Below are 27,562 nucleotides of genomic sequence, written 5' to 3' on the forward strand. Positions count from 1 at the left end.
AAAACCATGACACCTATGTAAAAAGTGAAGGATTTTTTTCTTCCTTGGCCTGTTTTATACAAAAACCTCTCTCAGTTTTCCAAAAATCATCTTTTCCTGATCAGAAGCATCATTTGAGTAAAACCTACCCAGATGTGTGGAGTAGGGGATTTGTCAAAATGAAGCGAAATGAAGGGGATAGGGGGATTATAAATTCTTGAGGAAATTTTTGGAAGTAGGGAGGGATGTTAAGAATTAGGGGAAAGTGAAATCTCAGAAATTGAGTGAGGGGAAGGGGTCCAAAAGGGCGAAACACAGGCCTAACCTAGAAAATTGCCAAGTTGTAGCAAGAAAGTAGGGTTTGTGCAAAAATGAGGAATTCGGGGGATCTTAGTGATGGGAAATGTTTAATAAGGTACATTAAGGATAGGGGAAGGTGGATGAACATCAGGATACAAGTTTTGCTGATGATTTGACCGTCCAAGAGAAATTGCCTTCAAAACCCTAGGAGAGGGAAATGAACCTTACCTAGGCGCAATTGAAGTATGAACAAGGTGTAAAATGACTGAGTGGAACTTGTCATGATAATGAAAACCGTATGAACGATGGCACACTCATCTGAATGGTGACATGGACCAACATTTGGACAACTTTGGAAGGAGTAAAAGCAAACCCTAGACCTAATGCCTAGTGACCAAACTTTACTTGAAGACTCACTGAAATGATAAAATTTGACCCTTACACCTTAAAATCACTTTGTAAGAGCATGTTTTATCACTGGAGGAAGGCTGGAAAGACTGACACTAACACACCCCAACCCTTGTTAATTGATAAACAGAGCCTCTGTTCCTATCGGAATTGTAATTTCAAAGGAATTACCCAAAAACACTGTCGACGCTTTAACACTGTCGCGACTCTCAAATAATCTTAGTGTAATTTCCAAAGGAATTATACTATCGCACTCTTTTCCAAATACTTTGCGTTAATTGCAAATAACACTATCGATGGTTTATAATCGGGCTTTCAAATACTTCTTCCTTCGATGCAATAACACGTGCTCTCGGAAATCGCTATCGCAACCTCCAATGTACCTATACTTAGTTCCTTCCACTCCGGGTTTGCGATGCGATCATCCTTGCGGACCCGACAACCTTTTCCACTCTTCTCTATAATGTTTTGGGTCCGAGCTTATCGGGGTTTCAGACTTTGGCAGTTCCACAACCCTTTCCGCTCCTCTTGCGATTATGCGATGTGATAAAGGGTTCGGACCTGATGAAGATGTAAACTAGACTTAATAATATTTCAGGTCTAGAAACTCATTCCAGACTAAGTATTTCATGATTCGTCTATGTAAATAGAGTTTGGCCGCGAACTCTATAAAACGATTCAAGGAGCCTACGATTGCGAATGTGAAGGAAAAATACCCAACAAACCTATGCTTAAGTGTTGATTGGAAACAACAATTTGAATCACCATTCATAAACACGAAAACAACAGAACCAGAACTGATACATACGTAAAATACCAATTAACAGAGAGTCCTTAATTCAGATGAATAGAGAGAGGTTTTGCAAAATGATAATTCTTCTGGGCTCGACCTCTCCCGAGAGTCCCATTATTTCTTATTTATAAATAATAGATAAAGCCTTCTCGACCATTATCCTTTACAAAAGCATGCATTTACATAGAGTGATTTAAAGCGTAAAGATTTGTTACATCTCATCCATAAGCAATATAATTAGCATGTTTTATTCTTAATTCTACTCTTATCTTAAACTAGAAAGCATGAAAATTGCTGGATAAAGGACCCCACTCCCTTGCCTGTAGATATTTTTGGAATTTTTTTTTGGAATATGTTTGAAGATTTTTCCCTCTAAGTCACATGCTCCTGCATCAACTATGCACCCAAATCGTAGGTTGAGTTTTAATTAACAAGTGATATGGTCGAGGCCATTGACTAACCTAGTCAATTTGCTAATGTAGTATGTTGATTCACTGTAAAACCTTGTCAACTAAATAGTTGATTTGGTTAAACTATGGGTTGGGTCCACTGATGTATATGTTGGTTGGCCACAAAGATGAGTCAATCATATGGTCAACTTAGTTGACTATTGGCTTGAGGTTACTAAAGTGATAGACCAATTTTTGATTGGGTCAACTGAAGTGATATGCTAATTAACCATTGGTCAAGTCGACCAAAAACACACATTAGTTAGATATTGGTTGGGTCGACCATAATAATATGCCAGTCAGTCATCGATCAAGTGAATTGAAATGATACATCAATTACTTTTAGGTCGGATTGACCAAAATAATACGTAACTTGACTGTCAATTTAGGTCAAGTGAGCAAAATAATATGTTGGTTAAGTTGGCGAAAAGGATTCGTTAGTCGATCATTAATTAGGTTGATCGAAATAATATGCTAGTCCACTGTGAATTGAGTCGACTAAAATAATATGCCAATCAATTGTAAAAATAAATCAAATAAATAGTTGACACGATTTACTGCTAGGTTGGATCAACCAATGAAATGTGATAGTCATCTACACAATTGAGTTAGTTGACTAAAAAAGTACGTTGACTAAATAATGAACTTGATCGATCATTTAGTCGAATTGACTAGTAAAATATGCTACTTGAATATAAAGATGATTTGATTGGGTAGTCAAATTAGTCAACCATTGTAATACACCAATTGAATAAGTAGTTGATTTAGTTGACTAGGTGGTTGATTCAATCAACCATATTTTTCTAGTTCTTCAAGTTCGACTCTTAAATTTCTACTCTCTAGCTTAATTTAGGTCTAGTGTTTGAACTTTTCGATGGTGTTGGATACCGCCAACATATAGGGGGTCTCCCCGATGTGAAGTCCCCATTATACCTCACATTGTTTGGAGTAGGAGCCCCATCCAGAGTATCATCCCGACCACCATAACTTTAAGGTTCACCTTGGTTTCAATAAATAACATAAGAGATCATACACATAACCTTTGAATAAGCAAGTAAGTTGACATTGTGGAACACCAATTACAATGTGTAAAAGGAGGCCTTCATGAGAGGGGAGACAAAAGTGAGTCTCTGGAAGGAAGTAACAGTACTAACCTAAGAGAGAAACATGAGAGAAAAGCAAGATTCTTTAGTTATCTAGCGAAATAGTTCACATAGACAAAATGATCCTCAAAGCAAATACAACACACCTTAAACGAGATAAGCACCAAAGCTAACGAAGTAGTTCAGTTTCTTTAGTACATATGAACACAACACATACCGCAAACATCTAAGGAATAGTCCTACAATATTCACAATACATGCATGAAATTGTGTTTGCTCATTGAGCTTCAATTATTAGGTGAAAGATCCAAGTACAAGGTTACAATGGTGAGGCACTAGTTCCATTAGTGGAACATTAAGTCACTTCTTGCTTCTACAAAAGAATAGTTTTATATCATATGTCAAGTAGAGAAGCCAAGACTAGCTCTCCAAAGCCTAAGCCTCCTAAAGCCCCCATTGCTTGAGTTACGAGGTTGCTTTAATAATAAGAGGAATGACCTTTCATATCCCCATGACTCTTCAGTTACCCTCATGACTCGTGTACGTCTATTATGACCTTGGGAATTTTAAACAACTCTTGAAATTCTAATGACTTTAGGACTCCTCTATGTGACTTTTGTCCATATATGACTATGCGACTTTTCATATTCCACATATGACTCTTGGATTCCCACTCATTATATTTTGTCCTACTTGATAATACATCATACATCCCCCATGGTGATGTGGCATGACACATGGACACATTTGACACAATGATGACACTTGTACAAGTTACAACTTGACAATGATGAAATAGAGCTCGTGATGAGGTGATAATGCCAAGCCACTCTCTTTGCTACTTTGTATTCAGTCTTAATGAAAAATTTGATCAACACTTCATCTTTATGAAATATCCACGTTTTTGCTTATCTTCACCCTCCAAAGGGTCTTGGATCATTATTGGAATCTTTTGAGTTATCATGTAATGTATTCATTATGCCATAGTTCAGGATCTGCTTCAGGTCTTCATGATAGTTTTCCTTTGTGATTCTTTTTTGCAAGTGCTTCTTTGTGTCTTTCCCTTGCTATCTTCCTTGAGAATCTCCTTGTTATTCTAAGAAAGTATTCTTGCCAATGAAGATCATTTATGACAAGGCAAAATCATTATTGAAATCACCTATTATATTTCTACCTAGCTCAAGGAATGTACTGCTTATGATAGGCTTGTGGAAGGATTGAAAGAACGAGGCTATAAGGAAGGTACAGTTGAGCTCAATAGTGGCCTAGGAAGGCACCATTGTTCATTTTTACTACGCTATGCATTGTATATAGGGTCTCTCCTTAGTCCAACGTAGTGGGGAAGCTCAAGGGACAAGGTGATGGGCTTGTTGCTTAAAATTGCGCCATGCGCTAGGAAGGAAAGGGAGGAAGAATATGGCAGCACAGTTTGACTAGTCAAGGGCTGAGAGGAGGCCTCCTTGAGCCTTGATACTACGTCATGGACTAGGAGAGGGAGGCTTGAAAAGTGTTCAGCGCAGAGGGGAAGAACAAGGAACAAGGGTGAAGGCTTGTTACTTGAGACTGTGCTATGCACTGAAGGAAAGAGGAGGCCTTAAGGGAAGCACATTTTTTTCTCTAAACGGGTTCACGATCTCTTGAGAATATTCCATGCACTAAGGGAGGCTTGACAAGGCAAGGCTTGAGCGGAGATAAGGACAATAATGATCAAGGGAAGCAAGACTAAGCCTTATTACCATGCCATGTGTTGGGCTTAAGGGTAGGCCTTTATGACAACACATTTTTCTTCAACAAGGGCTAACTATTCATTTGGAATGCAATTTCCTTCTATGCTAGTGAATTTTGGCCCAACAGTGGTTGAATTCTCACTCGGAATGCATTTTCACCTAGGGAAGCCATAGGGAGTAAGTCACTTTGCCTAAGAGGGTCTTCACTACACTATGACAATAGGAGGGCCTTTGAATTGCATAATTTTCTTTTGAAAGGGGATGGAAAGGGTACTTGTTGTCAGCTAGGAGTGCTCCGTGTTCCATGCAAGGCAGATGTGATCAAAACTGAGTGCAGTGAGTCAATATGAATAACAAGGGTTAGGTGATTGTCCTTGGAAGGGTCTTAATATGCATTGATTTGAGATGACCTTGAGAAGAACTTAATGCATAAGCACTGGTGAAAAAGGTTGCATAATTTAGGATTATGAATAGGCTAATATTTTTACCTAGTAAGAGAGCTAATTCCTTCACAACTTTCACTGAGAAGGAGGACCAAGAAGAGCTCCAAAATGGCCAAGTATGGGACCAACAGAGTAAGAGAAGGAAATGCATCCGAACATGACTCAAACATGGGTCACACACATGAATGTTGTCGATACAAGCCAAGAGAATACATAGGACTCATGAAAAACAATCGCATCTTGAAATGACAACAAAGCGACACTTATTTCTAAGTGTGACAATTGAAGTGACATAATGCGACATTTAGAACACAAGTTGCAACAAAAGTGATGACTGTGACCAAAAGGTGCGTTAAGCTGTAGGAATGTGTCTAGTGCATGTTCTAATGATATTTATGGCCATGTAATGCAAATGGGTGTGCTAGAACTGACTCTAGTGATGTGCAAAGGTGTGACACATACAAGAGTGAAAACAACAAAAGTGACACCTGCGATAGGAAGAAAATGACACTTGCAAATGCGAACAACATTGAAAGTGACACATTCCATAGCAAAGATAACATGAAAATGACTCTTGTTACAGTGAAATAAAGAAAAAGCAATAATCGTGAACATGAAAGTGACACTTGTGAAAGCGAAGGTGCACCAAAAGTGACAATTGGGAAAACTCACTGAAATAGAAGTACGAATGTGACCAAAATGAGGGAGATTGTCAAATGAAAGTACACATTGACTGTCTACTGCCTATGTTTTCATAATAAATGTGCACTCATGCATTTATCAAGAACTAAGCGTGTGTGAGCAAGTGACTTCAAAACTTAGAGTCTGAGAAGAAGACATAAATGCTTAGCAAACATTAATCAACAATGAAGTGATCATAGAGCAATAGTTCATTAGATCCTTAGTAGGCTCCAAAATTCAAGTGTAGGAAAAATTTTGGAGGGTGTTGATTGCAACATCAACAAAACCATTGAGATTTTATATTATTTTCTAACATGACCTAACCACCCAATTGAGGGACATTACTACTCAACTCCACCGTAGTTACCAAATTTGTGTCAATGGCTGACTCACTCAGTAACCGTCCACTTAATAAGTTTGCATCGATAAAATAGTTGATGTGTTATTCCTTGAATTCCCATTGATGAAACATATGGATTGACTCGTACATTCAAAACTTGTCAATTCCCTACACAAATTAAACATCCATCAATGGTATGAAAATAATTATTATATGTTCATTGTCCATTAATGGAATAATGGAATTATTGTTTGATGACTATTCGATTATTGAATACATGAATTCACTATATAACAATTATGCCCATTATGCTCTAATTATAGTGGAAATGTTTTTAACCAACTCTTAATATTTTTTAGGTGCATTATTATACTAAATTCCTCTATTATGGTACCCTTGTACCATAGTCTAGGTTTGCCATGAATATCTCATGCATACTACCATGCTATGTATCAATTGACATGTTTATAACAACAATATAAATATGTAAAACATGTAGAATACATAAGAAATAACACATCATTAGAATAATTTAAACGCACAATAAGCATACTTATATAATTTAATTCACCAATTAGTTATAAACCTTATACATTCCACTTAGACATAGACCTCACAACCATAAATATCTTAGTAACAAATCCCCCAAGCTAGGGCTATGACTCCACCAAGAAAAAGGTTCACTTAGATCCAACTATGGTCATGTAGACCCAACTATGGTCACTAACTATGGCTATACATCCCCTAGCCTACATAAACCAAGGTATTTCACACCTTATTTAACTTTGCAATCCATTAGTTTATGCCACTACTCTTCTTGGGCTTCTATCACATACCGGCTATGAAGTCTCAAAGTACTATAGCTATAGGAGTTCCAATTGCTCTCAAGAATCTTCCAAGCACCCATCAAGCCTCACACTATGAAATTCTACCCAACCCATTCCCCTACCGATCTCCAACATTACTCAAGGTCATCAAGGAGAATTGACCATAGAATTATATCAAGGAATTTAATATTGGTTTACCAAGCTATAGGATCTATGGAAATCGGGGCTCACTTACTGATCCAATGTTCCTGTGATACTAACATTATCCAAGATATTTTCTTCAGTGATGTTTTAGAATCGCATGAAAGAGAATGTAAAAACCATATGAGAAAATACTTAAAGAAGAAGTAGCATAAAGGAGACCATAAATAAAATGCACATACAAGTTTGATAATGAAGTTCATCCAATGTGGACTACATCTTCAGATCGTGCTTCAATAGCAGGGATGCCACTTCATTCATCTCATAAAAAAGAAGGCAAGTACATGGAAAAATACATCATTAAACCTCCATCCTGGGAGTGACTTGAAATTCAACTTCTCAAAACATATGAATCATAGCACCAACAGGTCCATCTCGTCCTCCTGAGACTTTTGACTTAAACACGACCCACTTTTCAAAGGTGAATTGTTGTCTCAAACTTTGTGCCCTGTTAGAGTCGGTCTAGTAGCCCTCCATCAGCGATCAAAGCTCTTTGCATTTGCATAAGTAGGTGTCTCATCCTTGTTGATCTTGATGTCAGTTCTCCTAGCCTAGAGTCAAAGGAGATCATTCAACACCTTAGAGTTGAAAATGATGCATTGCAGAAGAGATTAGAAGGGGCACAATGGACAATCTCATATCTAGAACAGCGCAACAAGCAGTTGGAGGATGAGCAAACTCTTGATGAGTTGTGGAGGATTCGTAGTGACCGCAACTTGAATCGAAGAAGACCCGGTGATTTAGTGCCAGTTGAGCGAGAGGCTATGCTTATCCGGCTCAATGCTCATTTAGAGAGGCTTTTGGCTAAGGCCAACCAAGATAAGGAATTGCTTAGAAACACGAAGAATCATTATTGGGCACAGATGCACGTGTACAAGGCAAAGATGAAGGTGCTCCAAAGGCGGTTGGTCAAAGCACAAAAACAGAGAAAAAGGCCCGATCCCCTCCACATCTTGGCCGAGGCTTCCTTGAAGGAGCAAGGCACTAAATAGTTCAGCCCCAGCACAAATTCCAAGAAATTTTGAGCATTTTGGGTGATTTTTGGTTTTTAAAGCAAAAAACAGGTTTTTTTCGCTTGACGGGTCTCACCCCCCGCGCGACCCTTTCACTTGGCAACTCTATTTTCAAAAAACTCAGCATTTCTGGATTTGGCATGAAAGGTTACACATGCTCACCCATTTCCAAGAGATTTTATGAAGTTTTGGGCCTCCAGAAAGTCAAAAAACAAGCAAAAATGACTTTCTGCCACATTTTTGGCACACAGAAAGCAGTGTTCGAAGATTGCAATTTTGGAGGGGTAAATGACCACCAAATTCAGAAATTCCAGTTGGGTTGGAAAGTAGACATCTAGACATTTCCAACAAGCCTACTCTTGCCCCATTTGGACACCTGGAAGTGCCCCAAAAGTGCTCTCAAAGGCGCGCGACCTGTCAGGATTTGGCGCGCGACCCATCAGGCAAATTTCATAATTTTTCACTTACAGCTCATGGATTCGCCCAACTATTACTAGTTTTGACTTTTGATGGGGTTTTTCACCCTCTTTGATGTAATTTATGTATTTTCATGTTGATGTGACACTTATTTACCTATTCTAGAAGATTCATTCATGAAATAGCTTGTATTTAATGAATGAATTGGTTTCCTAGCTTATAGAGGCAAGTTGTTTTGACTGCCTAGTTTTCAGTGCTTAGTTTAGAATTGGTTGAAACAGCCCCTAGGATAGTGAGCTCGACCCCTAGAGGCAGGGAAATATGTTAGATGATCTATATTATGTACTCTCTTGCTCATTTTCATGGTTGGACTCTTGAGGGAGAAGCTCTTATTGTATTACTCACTGTATCTCTGCAATTTTTGGCAAAGGAAGACCAGGGTTTTGCAGTCCTTTTTGGGATTCTTGTGGTCACATGTATTGATGGTGTGTTTCTCTTTGTACTTGTAAGTCTGTTATGTGAATCATTTCCTTACTTTTCCTTCTGTACATTAGGCAAATGAAGTGTTAAAGTAGAACTCATGACTGTCATGCTCTGCTTTTAAGTTTGCTTAATATCAATGTTTTCAACTGTTTAAGGGGAATTCAAGGTTATTTCTTGCTCTCCTTAACTCCTCATAAGTCATTCTCATCCATCCATCTCTATCAAAGGCATCAATACTGTTTCCTACCTCGCCCCAAAGAAATCCCTGCGAAAACTGTGTCCAATCCTCGCACCCGAAATTGCCATTCCCCAATTTTCCACCAAAACTTTAAAAATCCCAAATTAAACCTCTTGATCAGTTTACTAGCCTAAAATCATTGTTTCCCTATTGGTCATCTCGCCCATTGAAGATCTTTACTGAGATAGACCGGAGAGAGCCCTCTCCTGCCCCGTAGGGCTAGCTACGAGGCTAAGTGGTTTGATGTTGCCTTGGAGTTTACCTTTCTCAGCCTGAGGTGAAATTTCAAGCGCTAACATATTGGTGACCATACTGGGGAGAACAAATTGTTTGCTGGTTGATGTGTTTGTTTCATAAGTCTTAGACGGAGCTTGAAGTTATGCCAGGTAGCCTTCGAAACGCTTTTGCTTTGCATAAGCGAAGTAGATAAACGCTGCTTCAGTCAATCTCCGTGAGCTTGTGGATATAACACTTCATTTGCATTTTACCCCAGTACATGTATCAAATTCAGATATGATTGTTGATGGTGAACAACGATCAGACACTGACAAGGCTGAGATCATTCACTGGCGACTCCTTCACTGAAAACTCCAGAGATCAATGCTTCATGGTGACTTCACTGCAGGAAGATTAGTAGCTTTGAGATTTTCAAGATGGATCAGATTGCAAGAAGATACGCTCCCCTGAGCCGAGATCACATCCCTGGTTTTCCAAATAAAATTCCGAAGGTAGATTGGTCAAGGAATTTGCCTACATTTAATGATGATGGTAAGAAGGATGCTGCTTTACATCTAGTTCGATTTCATATGCATATTCGCAAGTTGAAGGTGGATTTTCCTGAAGATTGCTTAATGAAGATATTCCTGGCCACTCTGGAAGGTGAAGCCCAATCATGGTATGAAAGTTTGCCGCCTGCTTGTATTTACTGTTTAAAGGATTTTCATGCTATGTTCATTGAAAGATATAAGGACTCTTATCCATCATTAAATTTAGTTCAAGACTGTTGCAAGCATGCTTATAGTTTTATTGAATGCCTTGAGAAATATTATGAAGATGATAATTTTATGGATGTTGAGATCATGGAGGCTCTGTATGAAAATCCGTTTCAGCAGCACACAAAAATCTTAGAGGATACTTGTCAAGATCAGCAGGCTGAAGATTTCCATATGGTTGAAAATGAGGAAAGAGCAAATGTTGTTTCAGATCTGTCCATAGAAGAAGATAGCACGCAGGTCACACAGGAAAGTAATGTTCCAATCTCAGAAGGTGATGATGATAAATCAGATCGCGTGGTAAATTGTGATGAGGCAAAACATGTTGTTCCGGATCTCATAAAAGAGAGTTGTATTGTCGCGGCTGCCTCAAATGAAGAAAATGGAGTAGCAGACCTAAATTCTCTCATCTCACCATCACTAGATCTTCATGAGAAAGTAGTTCATTGCCTCTGTGAAAAACAAGACAAGATCTTCATTCAAGTAAGTGAAAAGGTTTCTCTAGATGAATCTATGATAGCTCATAGAAATGTTAGTGTTGGGTTTCACGAAACATCTGAAATTTATTTTCTCATGATTGATGAATGTAATGAGAATCTGGCTATCATATCATATGAGGATGACTTACCATATTGTCAGACTACAGAAGATCAAAACATTCAGGATTCCATTTCAGATTCTTCCTCATATGTCTCATGTTTTGAAATGTTATTTCAAGAGGAGATCTGCTCATCTACTTGTTCAGAATTTTTTGAAGCCCATGAGCATACTTTCACCGAAGCACATGATGAAGGCAGATCAGAATTTGAAGCAAAGGACACCTTGATCTTTCAGCAGGAGGTGGCAATGTCAAGTCTTCATGTTTTCCAGGATCCAATGGCAGATTTGTTACAGTCAGCAGTGAAAGTGATTATTGTTGTGTTCAGTGATGAAGGAGATCATGGTCAGCTATGTTTTTGGATGCCCAGTTACCAGTATTCAGTGTTGACCAGAAGATCTGATCAGGAGAATCAATCAAGAAGGCATCTGCTTGATTGGTTGCATTGGCATTTTGATATAGTTTGATGTATATTGTCTTGTAAGAAACACAGGTGGTTGTCATCATGATTTCAAATCTTGATGGACTGCTGCCCTTCAATAAGCTTTGTAAGTTCTTGTTTTAGTTAAGTCAGTCATGAGTCATTTGTGAGTCAGTTTTCAGTCATGTAGGTTTCATAATTGTGTCGGCTTGAGTCAGGTTTCAGTCAATAAATGAGTCAAAGTCTTGTATTGTTTGTCAAATAATGACTCCATCGCCCAATGGATGAAGGCACTGGTCTGCTCTCCCAGAGGTCTAAGGTTCTTGGTACCTCCAAGGAGCTACCATCCCCATTGGAGCCAATGTTAGAGTCGGTCTAGTAGCCCTCCATCAGCGATCAAAGCTCTTTGCATTTGCATAAGTAGGTGTCTCATCAGTGTCTCGCATTCCATTAGGCATGCCATAACCCTGATGGAGGAGCTGGTGTCTTTATTCCCCTCTTGGCACTGCTGGATCAAGTTGTTTCAGTCATTAAACTGTTCAAGGTTACTTGTCTTTGTCTTTAGGTCAAAATTTTTAGGTCTAGGGTTGAGGTCAAATTTGTCTTCAAGGTCATGTCTCTGAAGGTCAATAAGTGCCCAGCAAGCCAGAGGGATGATTTTCAAAGTGTTTCTTCGAAAGATTCTATCTTGTACAGTTAATTTTCACCTTGGATTTAAAAACCCTGTTTTTAAAGCCAAGGTCATTTCTCAAAATTTTGTAAAAATTGTAAAAATTCAAAATGATTCAAAGGACAACATGTAACCCTGGCTCCCTTGTCAAGATCCCTCAGATGCTATCCCTGCAAAAAATTATCAAAGAAAAGCATCAAATCAATCAATTTCAGGACAAAAGGAAACCAAAAAAGTCAAGTTTATAAAGTGTCAAAGAAAAACATTATAAAGTGGGTTTGGGCATGAAATTAATTCAAATCAAGGTTATAAAAGCCCAATCTCCCTCCATCGATCCTTATTGTGCATCTAAGTCACTCGCAAGAGAGATTGGGCGAGAGATTGGACGAAGTTTTTGAGCTGGACAGGCGCGCGACCCGTCAGACCAGGCGCGCGACCCGTTGAGCGCCCTCCGACAGTGCAAATTTATAACGGGCGCGACCCGTCAGTGGCGCGCGACCCGTTGGGTGAGGCGCGCGACCCGTCAGCGCCCTCCTTATAAAACCGCCTGCAAATTTCACCAAGGAGCCACAAAATCGCCGGATTGTGTGAGGTAGGCCCTCAAGCTTAAAAATTTGTTGCTTGTTATGGTTAAAAGAAATCATGAGTACATTTTCAAAGATCTCCATGTGCAAGAGAAAAGCTCCATGTTGCTGTAGTTTGAAATTGTAAAAGTGGCTAGGGTTTTATGCTGTTTTAAGGTATTCCCTTGTAATCATTTTTTCCCCATTTCCATTTCTTTTTCCTTGACATTCCATGTAAATTTCCATTGCAAAATTAGTGAAAAGCCCTAAACCCTACCCCTCTTCCCTAACAAGTAAAAATCAAACCCTAACCCTACCTCTAATAATATCCATGTTAATAAGTTTGTATAATGGTGTATATGCAATGATTTTGCAATGATTTTTCCCAAAATCCCTGTTTTATATATTTATTCCCATTTTCCCTTTAAAGTGTCCCTCCCCTAACATTCCCCTCGTGCTCCTTGTCCCCTTGAAACATCATTTTAATCAACAGTTTATAAAGCAGAAACAACAGTACATTTGAGCCATTTTTCTCCTAAAACAATGTCAGAAACCGAAACCAGTTATGAGCAAAGTGATGACCATGCATCAGCTTCAGAGTTTGAGGAACAGAGGAGGCCTCACAAGGGTGGAAAGGGCGGTCATCATAGGAGAGAGGAGCCCACCTCTTTGACCAATTTGCAGGCTTGTCCAATGGCAGTATCATGTTTCCGTTATATGTCTTGTTATGAGTTTTGCGAGAGGATCTCTTAGATTCAGCGTCACAGGGAGTTGGCTCGCTTATTTGTGTTGCATTTGCATGATGGACATGTGAACCTTGCTGGGGTGGATTTTACATTGACACCCGAGATGATTGCTCAAGCCACAGGGATTCTGAATGTTGGGGAGGTGTGGAACAAGCGCATGATGTTGGACAGTGTTCAGTTTGAGCCTTTCATTAGACCTGCATTCATGAGACATTTGACGGGTGTATTTCCCTTCAGATTTTTGAGGAGTGAGTTTGCTCCCATGATGAGGCTTATCATGCTCTTTTTCACCTGTGAGGGCAGATTTTCACAGATATATTCATACCATATTCGCCTATTGATGCATTTCACACGGGTACGGATGATGAACATCCCTATTTTCATGTGCCAGAACATTGAGAGGATGGTGCCCTTGATGCAGAGGAAGAGCCCAGCTCAGCAGTATAGGAGCCTCTATCATTACGATTTGATTCAGCTTGTGGTCAGACATCAGTTGGCTCAGCAGGGCATCACATGGGAGGAGTTCATCTCTCGTGAGTTCTTTACAGCACCACCACCACATCCAGAGATTGTTCATGAGGAGGGAGGACCATCACAGCAGCATGATATCCTCGGGACTAGCCATGTCAGCTCTCCTCCGCTTGTCACTTATCAGAGAGGCCAAAGGGCCTTATTTGCAGCAGCTCGGCGAGTATTTTATCCACATCAGGTGGAAGGGGTCTCGCCTTCTTCATCATCTCAGTGAGTGTTATCTCCACAACAGGTGGAAGGGGCCTCGCTTTCTTCAGCAGCACAGGCAGCACAGAGGGGCAAGCAACCCAAGATTGATGAGGGGCCATCAGGTGTTCCAGATATAGAGCTTGTTGATCTTGATGTCAGTTCTCCTAGCCTAGAGTCAAAGGAGATCATTCAGCACCTTAGAGCTGAAAATGATGCATTGCAGAAGAGATTAGAAGGGGCACAATGGACAATCTCATATCTAGAACAGCGCAACAAGCAGTTGGAGGATGAGCAAACTCTTGATGAGTTGTGGAGGATTCGTAGTGACCGCAACTTGAATCGAAGAAGACCCGGTGATTTAGTGCCAGTTGAGCGAGAGGCTATGCTTATCCGGCTCAATGCTCATTTAGAGAGGCTGTTGGCTAAGGCCAACCAAGATAAGGAATTGCTTAGAAACATGAAGAATCATTATTGGGCATGGATGCACGTGTACAAGGCAAAGATGAAGGTGCTCCAAAGGCGGTTGGTCAAAGCACAAAAACAGAGAAAAATGCCCAATCCCCTCCACATCTTGGCCGAGGCTTCCTTGAAGGAGCAAGGCACTAAATAGTTCAGCCCCAGCACAAATTCCAAGAAATTTTGAGCATTTTGGGTGATTTTTGGTTTTTAAAGCAAAAAACAGGTTTTTCCGCTTGACGGGTCTCACCCCCCGCGCGACCCTTTCACTTGGCAACTCTATTTTAAAAAAACTCAGCATTTCTGGATTTGGCATGAAAGGTTACACATGCTCACCCATTTCCAAGAGATTTTATGAAGTTTTGGGCCTCCAGAAAGTCAAAAAACAAGCAAAAAATGACTTTCTGCCACATTTTTGGCACACAGAAAGAAGTCTTAGGAGATTTCAATTTTGGAGGGGTAAATGACCACCAAATTCAGAAATTCCACTTGGGTTGGAAAGTAGACATCCAGACCTTTCCAACAAGCCTACTATTGCCCATTTGGACACCTGGAAGTGCCCCAAAAGTGCTCTCAAAGGCGCGCGACCCGTCAGGATTTGGCGCGCGACCCATCAAGCAAATTTCATAATTTTTCACTTACAGCTCATGGATTCGCCCATCTATTACTAGTTTTGACTTTTGATGGGGTTTTTCACCCTCTTTGATGTAATTTATGTATTTTCATGTTGATGTGACACTTATTTACCTATTCTAGAAGATTCATTCATGAAATAGCTTGTATTTAATGAATGAATTGGTTTCCTAGCTTATAGAGGCAAGTTGTTTTGACTGCCTAGTTTTCAGTGCTTAGTTTAAAATTGGTTGAAACAGCCCCTAGGATAGTGAGCTCGACCCCTAGAGATAGGGAAAGATGTTAGATGATCTATATTATGTACTCTCTTGTTCATTTTCATGGTTGGACTCTTGAGGGAGAAGCTCTTATTGTATTACTCATTGTATCTCTGCAATTTTTGGCGAAGGAAGACCAGGGTTTTGCAGTCCTTTTTGGGATTATTGTGGTCACATGTATTGATGGTGTGTTTCTCTTTGTACTTGTAAGTGTGTTATGTGAATTATTTCCTTACTTTTCCTTCTGCACATTAGGCAAATGAAGTGTTAAAGTAGAACTCATAACTGTCATGCTCTGCTTTTAAGTTTGCTTAATATCAATGTTTTCAACTGTTTAAGGGGAATTAAAGGTTATTGCTTGCTCTCCTTAACTCCTCATCAGTCATTCTCATCCATCCATCTCTATCAAAGGCATCAATACTGTTTCCTACCTCGCCCCAAAGAACTCCCTGCGAAAACTGTGTCCAATCCCCGCACCCGAAATTGCCATTCCCCAATTTTCCACCAAAACTTTAAAAATCCCAAATTAAACCTCTTGATCAGTTTACTAGCCTAAAATCAGTGTTTCCCTATTGGTCATCTCGCCCATTGAATATCTTTACTGAGATAGACCGGAGAGAGCCCTCTCCTGCCCCGTAGGGCTAGCTACGAGGCTAAGTGGTTTGATGTTGCCTTGGAGTTTACCTTTCTCAGCCTGAGGTGAAATTTCAAGCGCTAACATGCCCAACAATAAAGAAGGCAATTTTCTTCCATGATCCCTAAGATTCACTACTCCAATGAAAAAGTAGACTGTACCATTGTGATCCTTTCAAAATTATGACTAAAATGAGTATAAACTCAACTATTTTCTGGCATTGTTATCTCTAGACCCCCTAGAAAATCTTTTTGATTCCTCAAAGATTCTACATCAAAATATTCTAGGAATATACTACCTCGAAAGTTGTGCCCACAAAGTGTCGCCCATGTCATGGTTCTCACGTTCTCGTGGTTCCTATCGACCATCGGTTTTGATGGTTTGCATTTCGCTCACGACCTTCGTTCGATCGCCTTTCTCGTGGAATGAAACAGATAAGTTTAAATATATTTGGGTGGACGGATGTTTCAAAGCCCACTTGGGGTGCATCAGTGGTAGTCAGTTGGTAAGCCATATGAGGGTCGGAGGTCATGGGCTCAAACCCCATGGACTGCAAAAATATGGTTCATTTTAAAATAAAAAACAAAATAGTCATCCAACCATTGGTCTGTCATTAAAATTATTGTTAAACCGATGAAACGTCGCACCATTGGATATAACATATGTTGTAAAACCGACGTGTTAGTTTGTTGGTTATAATTTGTGACCACTTGATAGCTATTTTAAAACAATAATAGTGTGACATATATATATATATATATATATATATATATATATATATATATATATATATATATATATATATATATATATATATATATATATATATATATATATGACTATATATATATATATATATATATATATATATATTTATATATATATTCCATTTTTAATTCTGCTTAAATATAACCGTTTGTTTTAAACAATCGTCGAGTCATTGCCATGTTTGGCCAATTCGTGGGTTGCCCTCACTTGGTCGTTAGCTGGGTACCATGTGGCACCATTTGATTAGGCCACATCGACACATGCTATTGGGCCAATTCAGTGCCTCTATATTTAGCGGTGTCACTAACTTTAATACCAACTAAATTCTTTGCCAAATTTAGCTAAGGTCTGCTAACTTTAGCTGTTGATTTGGTAGGGCCCCGAAATTGGGGCTGCACCAAAATTTAACTAGCGACCTGCTAAACCGTGTCTTTTAACCAAGTTTGAACTAAACTTTGACTGGTTTTAACTCCTACATACAAACTTGAATTGAGGTGTTGTTTGCGTCGTTGGAATCCTGGCGATGAGCTCTTAGATTTGGCCTTTGTTTCGCTATGATCCAAGAAATTTTATTTTTGGGCCATTAGGGATCCACCTGGATCACTTACCCTCAAGTCTATAACATTAACCAACAATGAATTGACAAGCCTGGTATCATGGAATAATGATAGTCAAATGATTGCGGAATGTATGAGAGAATGATGGGAACATGAATTTTGCATGCATGTGATATTTTTGCTAAGTGTCGTATGAGGAACTCATCTCCACAACTTGAGAACTCACATAGACCACTTTCCCCTCTGTTTCTGAACTTAATGCCATGTCATCATAACTTTGGGTTAATTCATAATGTGACTTTACAAAATTTATATTATTTTCATGGATTGGGAACATTATCACGTTTCTACCCCATTGTCTTTCCTTCTTGTGGATTCCTAACCCCCCATTCTCTTTTCATTTGGTGGTATATAGTTATGTTGGACATTATTAACTTGGGTATGATTGCATATTACAACATTATATTTGTTGGTTTTTTAACACATAGGTTCTTCGATTTAATCACACAACCAATCTCGCCTTAAAACATATAAACATAAGCATGTAAGCCCTATAACAATATACATAAATGGGCATGCAAGTCCAACACAACCCAACTCACCAACCTAATAGAAATATGTGAACATAAGGGTCATTCAAGGGGTGTTATACTTTTCATCTTGTTTTGTTGGATGAGCATATTCAACGGAAGGGGTGGAAAGGTAATAAACCAATTATTGACCAATTGTTTGCCTTCAATAACTTCAGTTTGTAAATTTGAAAGACCACTAATAAAGTGACAAATAAACTTTGCAATACACATGGGATGGTGATGAGGTAAGAATAATATTTATTCGACATGCCATCACACCGTGAATCCACTATCCAATTTTAATAGAAAATGAAGAACCATATGCCACTAGAATGAGTAATATGTCATGGAACATGACAAAGAGATTATAAAGGAGATGCTAAATGACATGAACCACGAGGGTGATTTTTTGTTAATCATCTCCGAATGCTCAATATCAATCCAAGTTTTATTCGTATGAGCCATTGGGATGAATGTAGTCGAAGGCGTCTTGTTTTTCTAATTGAATATATATTGATAAACTCAAGGTATGACCCTAATCTTGCCATTTTCAAGGAAAAATTTAGGAGTTAATTTCACATATGGGTTAATTTTCCATGTTCTCCCCCCTAACAAATTCATCAATTTCAATTTTTTATAAAATGATTGACCAGAAATCCAACAAGATAAAATTATTTCCTTAAAATTTGCCAAAATTTGATAGAAATTATATAAATTTCTTAGAAATTTGAATATATTTACAAAAATATTGCTTAAGATTTTATAGTTTGTATATTATTAACCAGCAAGATCTATGAATGTTTCTACACTTCAAAATAAGTTTGCATACAAATTTCCTTGCTTGTTGTAATGAAATATTTGGGCTCGAAGAAATAAGATCAATTCTGTAAACTCTAAACTAATTCATCAACTGAGGAAGATATTATAAGATCAAATTCATGGGGAAATTTACCACTCTAACCTAACCACCAAACCAATCCATTTGTTAACCTTGTTGTTCAACACATTGACCGCCGAATTGAAATGTTACCGCCACGGTTTGTTTGGTTGTAATTGCCCGCAGAAATGTTGTTAAATATATGGATTTCGCTGTAAACACCAATTGTCATATATATAACCAATCGTTGATTTGTTTAAACACACACACACACACACACACACACACACACACACAATTGTTTTCCATGTTTGATGCCACCGCCCGAATATAACCATTTGTTTTAAACAACCACCGAGTCGTTGCCATGTTTGGCCACTTCGTGGGCTGGAACCACTTGGTCGCTAGCCATCTGATTGGGCCACATGGATGCATGCTATTGGGCCACTTCATTGCCTCCAAGTAGAGTGTCGCTATATTTAGCGATGCCTCTAACTTTAATACTAACTAAAATCTTTACCAAATTTAGCTAAGGCCTGCTAAAGTTAGATGTTGATTTGGCAGGGCCGCGAAATTGGCATTGCTCCAAAATTTAACTACCAACCTGTTAAACGCTGCCTTTTAGCGAAGTTTGACCAAAAGTTTTACTGCTTGTAACTCTCACATACAGACTCAAATTTAGGCTTCATTTACACCCTTAGAATCCTGGTGACGAGCTCTTCGATTTGGCCTTAGTTTCGCTACGATCAAAAGACTTTTATTTTTGGGCCATTTGGGATCCACCTAGACCACTTACCCTAAAGCCTGTAACGCTAACCAACAATGAATTGACAAGCTTGGTATCGTGGACTAATGATATTCAGATGATTGTGGAAAGTATGAGAGAATAATGGGAACATGAATTTTGCATGCATGTGATATTTTTGCTAAGTTTCGTATCAGGAACTCATCTCCACAACTTGAGAACTCACATAGACCATTTTCCCCTCAGTTTTTGAACTTAATACCATGCCATCATAACTTTGGGTTAATTCATAAAGTGACTTTATGAAAGTTATATTATGTTTATGGATTGGGAACATTGTCATGGTTCTACCCCCTTACCTTTCCTTCTTATGGATTCATAACCCCCCATTCTCTTTTCATTTGGTGGTATGTAGCTATGGTGTATTTTATTAACTTGGGTATGATTACATATTACAACATTAGATTTTTTCATATTTTAACACATAGATTCTTTGATTTATTCACACAACTACTATGGCCTTAAAACATATAAACATAGGCATGTAAACCCCGAAACAATATACATACATGGGCATGCAAGTCCAACACAACCCAACTCATAAACCTAGAAATATGTGAACATAAGGGTCATTCCAAGGGTGTTACACCTTCATCTTGTTTTGTTCGATGAGCATATTCAACGAATGGGATGGATAGGTAATAAGCAAATAACTTGATCTTCTAAACTTGAAAGAGCACTGATAAAGTGACAAATAAACTTTGCAATAAACATGAGATGGTGATGAGGTAAAAATAATGTTTATTTGGAATGCCATCACATTGTGAATTCACTATCCAGTTTTAATAGAAAATGAAGAACCATATGCCTTTAGAATGAGGAATATGTCATGGAACATGACAAAGAGATTATAAAGGAGATGCTAAATGACATGAACCACGAGGGTGATTTTTTGTTAATCATCTCCGAATGCTCAATATCAATCCAAGTTTTATGCGTATGAGCCATTGGGATGAATGTAGTCAAAGGCTTCTTGCTTTTTCTAACTGAATATATATTGATAAACTCAATGTATGACTCCAAGCTTGCTATTTTTCAAGGAGAAATTTAGGAGCTAAATTTCACTCATGGGTTGATTTTCCATGTTCTTCCCCCCAAAAATTCAACAATTTCATTTTTTTTCTAAAAATGATTCACCCAAATCCAACAGGATAAAATTATTTCCTTAAAATTTGCCAATTTTTGATAGAAATTGCATAAAATTCTTAGAAATTGAATATATTTACAAAAACATTGCTTAAGATTTTATAGTTTGTATATTATTGACCAATAAGATCCGCTAATGTTTCTACACTTTAGAATAAGTTTGCATAAAATTTTCTTTGCTTGTTATAATGAAATATCTGGGCTCGAAGAAATAAGATCAACTACGTAAACTCTAAACTGATTCATCATTCGAGGAAGATATTATAAGATCAAATTCATGGGGGAAATTTACCACTCTAACCTAACCGCCAAACCAATCCATTTTTTAACCTCGTCGTTTAACACATTGACCGTCGAATTGAAATGTTACTGCCACTGTCTATTTGACTGTAACCACCCACATAAATGTTGTTAAATATATGACTGTCGTTATAAACACTAGTTGCCATATATATAACCAACCTCTGATTCATTTGTTTGCCATGTTTAATGCCACTGCCCGAATATAACCGTTTTTTTAAACAATCGCTGAGTTGTTGCCATGTTTGGCCAATTCGTGGGTTGTCCCCACTTGGCCGCTAGCTGAGTTCCATATGGCACCATGTGATTGGTCCACATGGCCACATGTTATTAGGCCACTTCACCGCCTCCAAAGTTAGCAGAGTGCCGATATATTTAGCGATTCTGCTAACTTTAACCCCAACTAAAATCTTTGCCAAATTTAGCTAAGGTCTGCTAACTTTAGGTGTTGATTTGGCAAGGCCGCAAAATTGGGGCTGCTCCAATTTTTAACTAGCGACCTGCAAAACCCTATCTTTTAGCGAAGTTTGACTGAAACTTTATTTAGCTGTAACTCCCACATACAGACATGGATTGAGGCTCCATTTGCACCATTGGAATCCTGGTGACAAGCTCTTCGATTTGGCCTTAATTTTGCTACGATCCAAGGACTTTTATTTTTGGTCCATTAGGGATCCACCTGGATCACTTACCCTCAAGTCTATAACATTAACCAAAAACGAATTGACAATCTTGGTATTGTGGAGTAATGATGGTCAGATGATTGTGGAATGTATGAGATAATGATGGGAACATTGATTTTGGGTGCATGTGATATTTTGCCAAGTGTCGTATGAGGAACTCATGTCCACAACTTGATAACCCACATATACCATTTTCCCCTCAGTTTTCAGACTTAATACCATGTCATCATAACTTTGGGTTAATTCATAATGTGACTTTATGAAAGTTATATTATTTTCATGGATTGGGAACATTGTCATGGTTCTACGCCCGTACCTTCCTTCTTGTGGATTCCTAGCCCCCCATTCTATTTTCATTTGGTGGTATGTAGCTATGGTGTATTTTATTAACTTGGGTATGATTGCATATTACAACATTATATTTGTTGGTTTTTTAACACATATGTTCTCTGATTTAATCACACAACTACTATGGCCTTAAAACATATAAACATAGACATGTAAACCCTAAAAAAATATACATACACGGGCATTTAAGTCCAACACCACCCAACTCACCAACCTAATAGAAATTTGTGAACATAATGGTCATTCCAGGGGTGTTACACTTTTCACCTTGTTTTGTTGGATAAGCATATTCAACGGATGGGATGGAAAGGTAATAAACCAATAATTTGAGCTTTTAAATTTGAAAGACCATTGATAAAGTGACAAATAAAATTTGTAATACACATGGGATGGTGATGAGGTCAGAATAATATTTATTTGGCATGCAATGAGATTGTGAATTCACTATCAAATTTTAATAGAAAATGAAGAACCATATGCCATTAGAATGAGGAATATGCCATGGAACATGACATAGATTATAAAGGCGATGTTAGATGACATGAACCATGAGGTTAATTTTTCATTAATCATCTCCGAATGCTCGATGTCGATCCAAGGTTTATGCGTATGAGCCATTGGGATGAATGTAGTCGAAGGCGTCTTATTTTTTCTAATTGAATATATATTGTTAAACTCAATGTATGACTCTAATCTTGCTATTTTTCAAGGAAAATTTTAGGAGCTAAATTTCAATCATGGGATAATTTTTCATGTTCTTCCCCCCAAAAATTCATCAGTTTCAGTTTTTTCTAAAAATGATTCACCCAAATCCAACATGATAAAATTATTTCCTTAAATTTTGCCAAAATTTGATAGAAATTACATAAAATTCTTAGAAATTTGAATATGTTTACGAAAACATTTCTTAAGATTTTATAGTTTGTAAATTATTAACCATTAAGATCCGCGAATGTTTTTACACTTTAAAATAAGTTTGCATAAAATTTTCCTTGCTTGTTGTAATGAAATATTTGGACTTGAAGAAACAAGATCAATTACGTAAACTCTAAACTAAGTCGCCAACTAAGGAAGATATTATAAGATCAAATTCATGGGAAAAGTTACTATAACCTAAACGCCAAACCAATCAATTTGTTAACCTTGTCGTTCAACACCTTGACCGCCATTGAAATGTTACAGCCACCGTTTGTTTTACTGTAACTGTTCGCGGAAATGTTGTTAAATATATGACTGTCATTGTAAGCACCAATTGTCATATATATAACAAACAGCTGATTTGTTTAAACCACACACACAAATATATATATATATATATATATATATATATAACTTATTTTCATGTTTGATGCCACTGCCTGAATATAATTGTTTGTTTTAAACAATCGCCGAGTCGTTTCCATTTTGGCCAATTTGTGGGCTGGCCCCACTTGGCTGCTAGCTGGGTGCCATATGGCACCTTCTGATTGGGCCACTTCACTGCCTCCAAAGTTAGTAGGGTGTCACTAAGTTTAATCCCAACTAAAATCTATGCCAAATTTAGCTAAGGTTTTCTAACTTTAACAGTTGATTTGACAAGGTCACGAAATTGGCGCCGCTCTAAAATTTAACTAGCGATCTGCTAAACCCTGTCTTTTAGTCAAGTTTGACCGAAACTTTGACTAGTTGTAACTCCCACACACATACTTAGATTGAGGCTCCATTTGCATCGTTGGAATCTTGGTGATGAGCTCTTTCATTTGGCCTTAGTTTTGCTACGATCCAAGGACTTCTATTTTTGGTCCATTAGGGATCCACCTGGATCACTTACCCTCAAGTCTATAACATTAACCATCAATGAATTGACAAGCCTGGTACCGTGGAGTAATGATGTTTAGATGATTGTGGAATGTATGAAAGAATGATGGGAACATGAATTTTGCATGCATGTGATATTTTTGCTAAGTGTAGTATGAGGAACTCATCTCCACAACTTGAGAACTCACATAGACCATTTTCCTCTTAGTTTTTGGACGTAATACCATTTCATCATAACTTTGGGTTAATTCATAATGTGACTTTATGAAATTTATATATTTTCATGGATTGGGAACATTGTCATGGTTCTACCCCCTTACCTTTCCTTCTTGTGGATTCCTAGCCCCACATTCTCTTTTCGTTTGGTGGTATATAACTATGGTGTATTTTAAGTATGATTACATATTACAACATTAGATTTGTTGTTTTTTTGACACATAGGTTCTTCGATTTAATCACACAACTACTATGGCCTTAAAACATATAAAAATAGGCATGTAAACCCTAAAACAATATACATACATGGGTATGCAAGACCAAGACAACCCAACTCACCAACCTAATAAAAATTTGTGAACATAAGGGTCATTCCAGTGGTGTTACATTTTTCATCTTGTTTTTTTGGATGAGCATATTCAATGGTTGGGATGGAAAGGTAACAAACCAATAACTTGATCTTCTAAATTTGAAAGACGACTGATAAAGTGACAAATAAACTTTGTAATACACATGGGATGGTGATGAGGTCAGAATAATATTTATTCGACATGCCATCACATTGTGAAATCACTATCCCCTTTTAATAGAAAATGAAGAACCATATGCCATTAGAATGAGGAATATGCCATGGAACATGACAAAGAAATTATAAAGGAGATGCTAGATGACATGAACCACGAAGCTGGCTTTTCGTTAATCATCTCCAAATGCTTGATGTCAATCCAAGGTTTATGTGTATGAGCCATTGGATGAATGTAGTTGAAGGCGTCTTGTTTTTTCTAATTGAATATATATTGATAAACTCAATGTATGACTCTAATCTTGCTATTTTTCAAGGAAAAATTTAGGAGCTAAATTTCACTCATGGGGTAATTTTCCATGTTCTTCCCCTCCAAATAATAATCAATTTCAATTTTTTCTAAAAAGGATTCACCCAAATCCAATAGGATAAAATTATTTCCTTAAAATTTGATAGAAATCACATAAAATTCTTAGAAATTTGAATATATTTACAAAAACATTGCTTAATATTTTATAGTTTGTATCTTATTAACTAGTAAGATCTGCGAATGTTTCTACCCTTTAAATTTTTTTTGCATAAAATTTCCCTTTCTTGTTGTAATGAAATATTTGGGCTCGAAGAAATATGATCAATTACGTAAACTCTAAACTAATTCATCAACTACGGAAGATATTATAAGATCAAATTCACGAGGAAATTTACCACTCTACCCTATCTGGCAACCAAACCATTTGTTAAACTCATCGTTCAACACATTGACCACTGAATTGAAATGTTACTACCACCGTTTTTTGACTGTAACCGCTCGCGGAAATGTTGTTAAATATATGGTTGTCGCAGTAAACACTAGCTCATATAACATTAATATATATAAAATTGTTTGCCATTTTTTTATGCCACTGCCCGAATATAACTGTTTGTTTTAAACAACTGCCGAGTCGTTGCCATGTTTGGCCAATTCATGGGCTAGCCCCAATTGGCCGTTAACTGGGTGCCATATGACACCATTTGATTGGGCCACATGGACGCATGCTATTGGGCGATTTCACTGCCTCCAAAGTTAGCAGGGTGTCACTATATTTAGCAGTGCTTCTAACATTAATCCCAACTAAAATATTTGCCAAATTTAGCTAAGGTCTGCTAACTTTAGTTGTTGATTTGGCAGGGCCGTGAAATTGGCGCTGCTCCAAAATTTAACTAGCGACCAACTAAACCCTGTCTTCTAGCTAAATTTGACCGAAACTTTAACTGGTTGTAAATCCCACATACATACTCAGATTGAGGCTTTGTTTGCACCGTTGCAATCTTGGTGACGAGCTCTTCAATTTGGATTTAGTTTCGCTACGATCTAAGGAATTTTATTTTTGGTCCATTAGGGATCCACCTGGATCACTTACCCTGAAGTCTATAACACTAAGCAACAATGAATTGACAAGCCTGGTACCATGGAGTAATGATGGTCACATGATTGTGGAATGTATGAGAGAATGATGAGAACATGAATTTTGCATGCATGTGATATTTTTGCTAAGTGTCATATGAGGAACTCATATCCACAACTTGAGAACTCACATAAACCATTTTCCCCTCAATTTTTGGACTTAATACCATGTCATCATAACTTTGGGTTAATGTGACTTTATGAAACTTATATTATTTTCATGGATTGGGAGCATTTTCATGGTTCTACCCCCTTACCTTTCCTTCTTGTGGATTCCTATCCCCTGATTCTCTTTTCATTTCGTGGTATGTATTTATGGTGTATTTTATTAACTTGGGGGTATGATTACATATTACAACATTATATTTGTTGGTTTTTTAACACATAGGTTCTCCGATTTAATCACACACCTACTATGGCCTTAAAACATATAAACATAGGCATGTAAACCCTAAAACAATATACATACATTTCATGCAAGTCCAACACAACCCAACTAACTAACCTAATAGAAATATGTTAACATAAGGGTCATTCCAGGGGTGTTACACTTTTCATCTTGTTTTTTTGGATGAAAATTTTCAACAGATGGGATGGAAAGGTAATAAACTAACTATTGAATAATTGTTTGCCTTCAATAACTTGAGCTTCTAAATTTGAAAGCCCACTGATAAAGTGAAAAATAAACTTTGCAATACACATGGGATGTTGATGAGGTCAGAATAATATTTATTCAACATTCCATCACATTGTGAATTCACTATCCAATTTTAGTAGAAAATGAAGAACCATATGCCATTAGAATGAGGAATATGCCATGGAACATGACAAAGAGATTATAAAGGAGATGCTAGATGACATGAACCACAAGGTTGATTTTTTGTTAATCATCTCCGAATGCCTGATCTCAATCCAAGTTTTATGCGTATGAGCCATTGAGATGAATGTAGTCGAAGGCGTCTTGTTTTTTTCTAATTGAATATATTTATAAACTCAATGTATGACTCTAATCTTGCTATTTTTCAAGGAAAAATTTAGGAGCTAAATTTCACTCATGGGCTAATTTTCCATGTTCTTCCCCCCAAAATTTCATCAATTTCATTTTTTTAAATGATTCACCCAAATCCAACATGATAAAATTATTTCCTTAAAATTTGCCAAAATTTGATAGAAATTACATAAAATTCTTAGAAATTTGAATATATTTACAAAAACATTGCTCAAGATTCTGTAGTTTTTATATTATTGACCTATAAGATGTGTGGATGTTCTACACTTTAAAATAAGTTTGCATAAAAATTTCCTTGCGTTTTGTAATGAAATATTTGGGCTCGACAAAATAAGATCAATTACGTAAACTCTAAACTAATTCATCAACTAAGAAAGATATTATAAGATCAAATTCATGGGAAAAATTACCACTCTAACTTAACT

The sequence above is a fragment of the Pinus tabuliformis genome, chromosome 1_1, assembly GCF_031772625.1.
Source record: "Pinus tabuliformis cultivar Carrire ecotype Pingquan chromosome 1_1, CPIR1, whole genome shotgun sequence".
NCBI lineage: Eukaryota > Viridiplantae > Streptophyta > Pinopsida > Pinales > Pinaceae > Pinus > Pinus tabuliformis.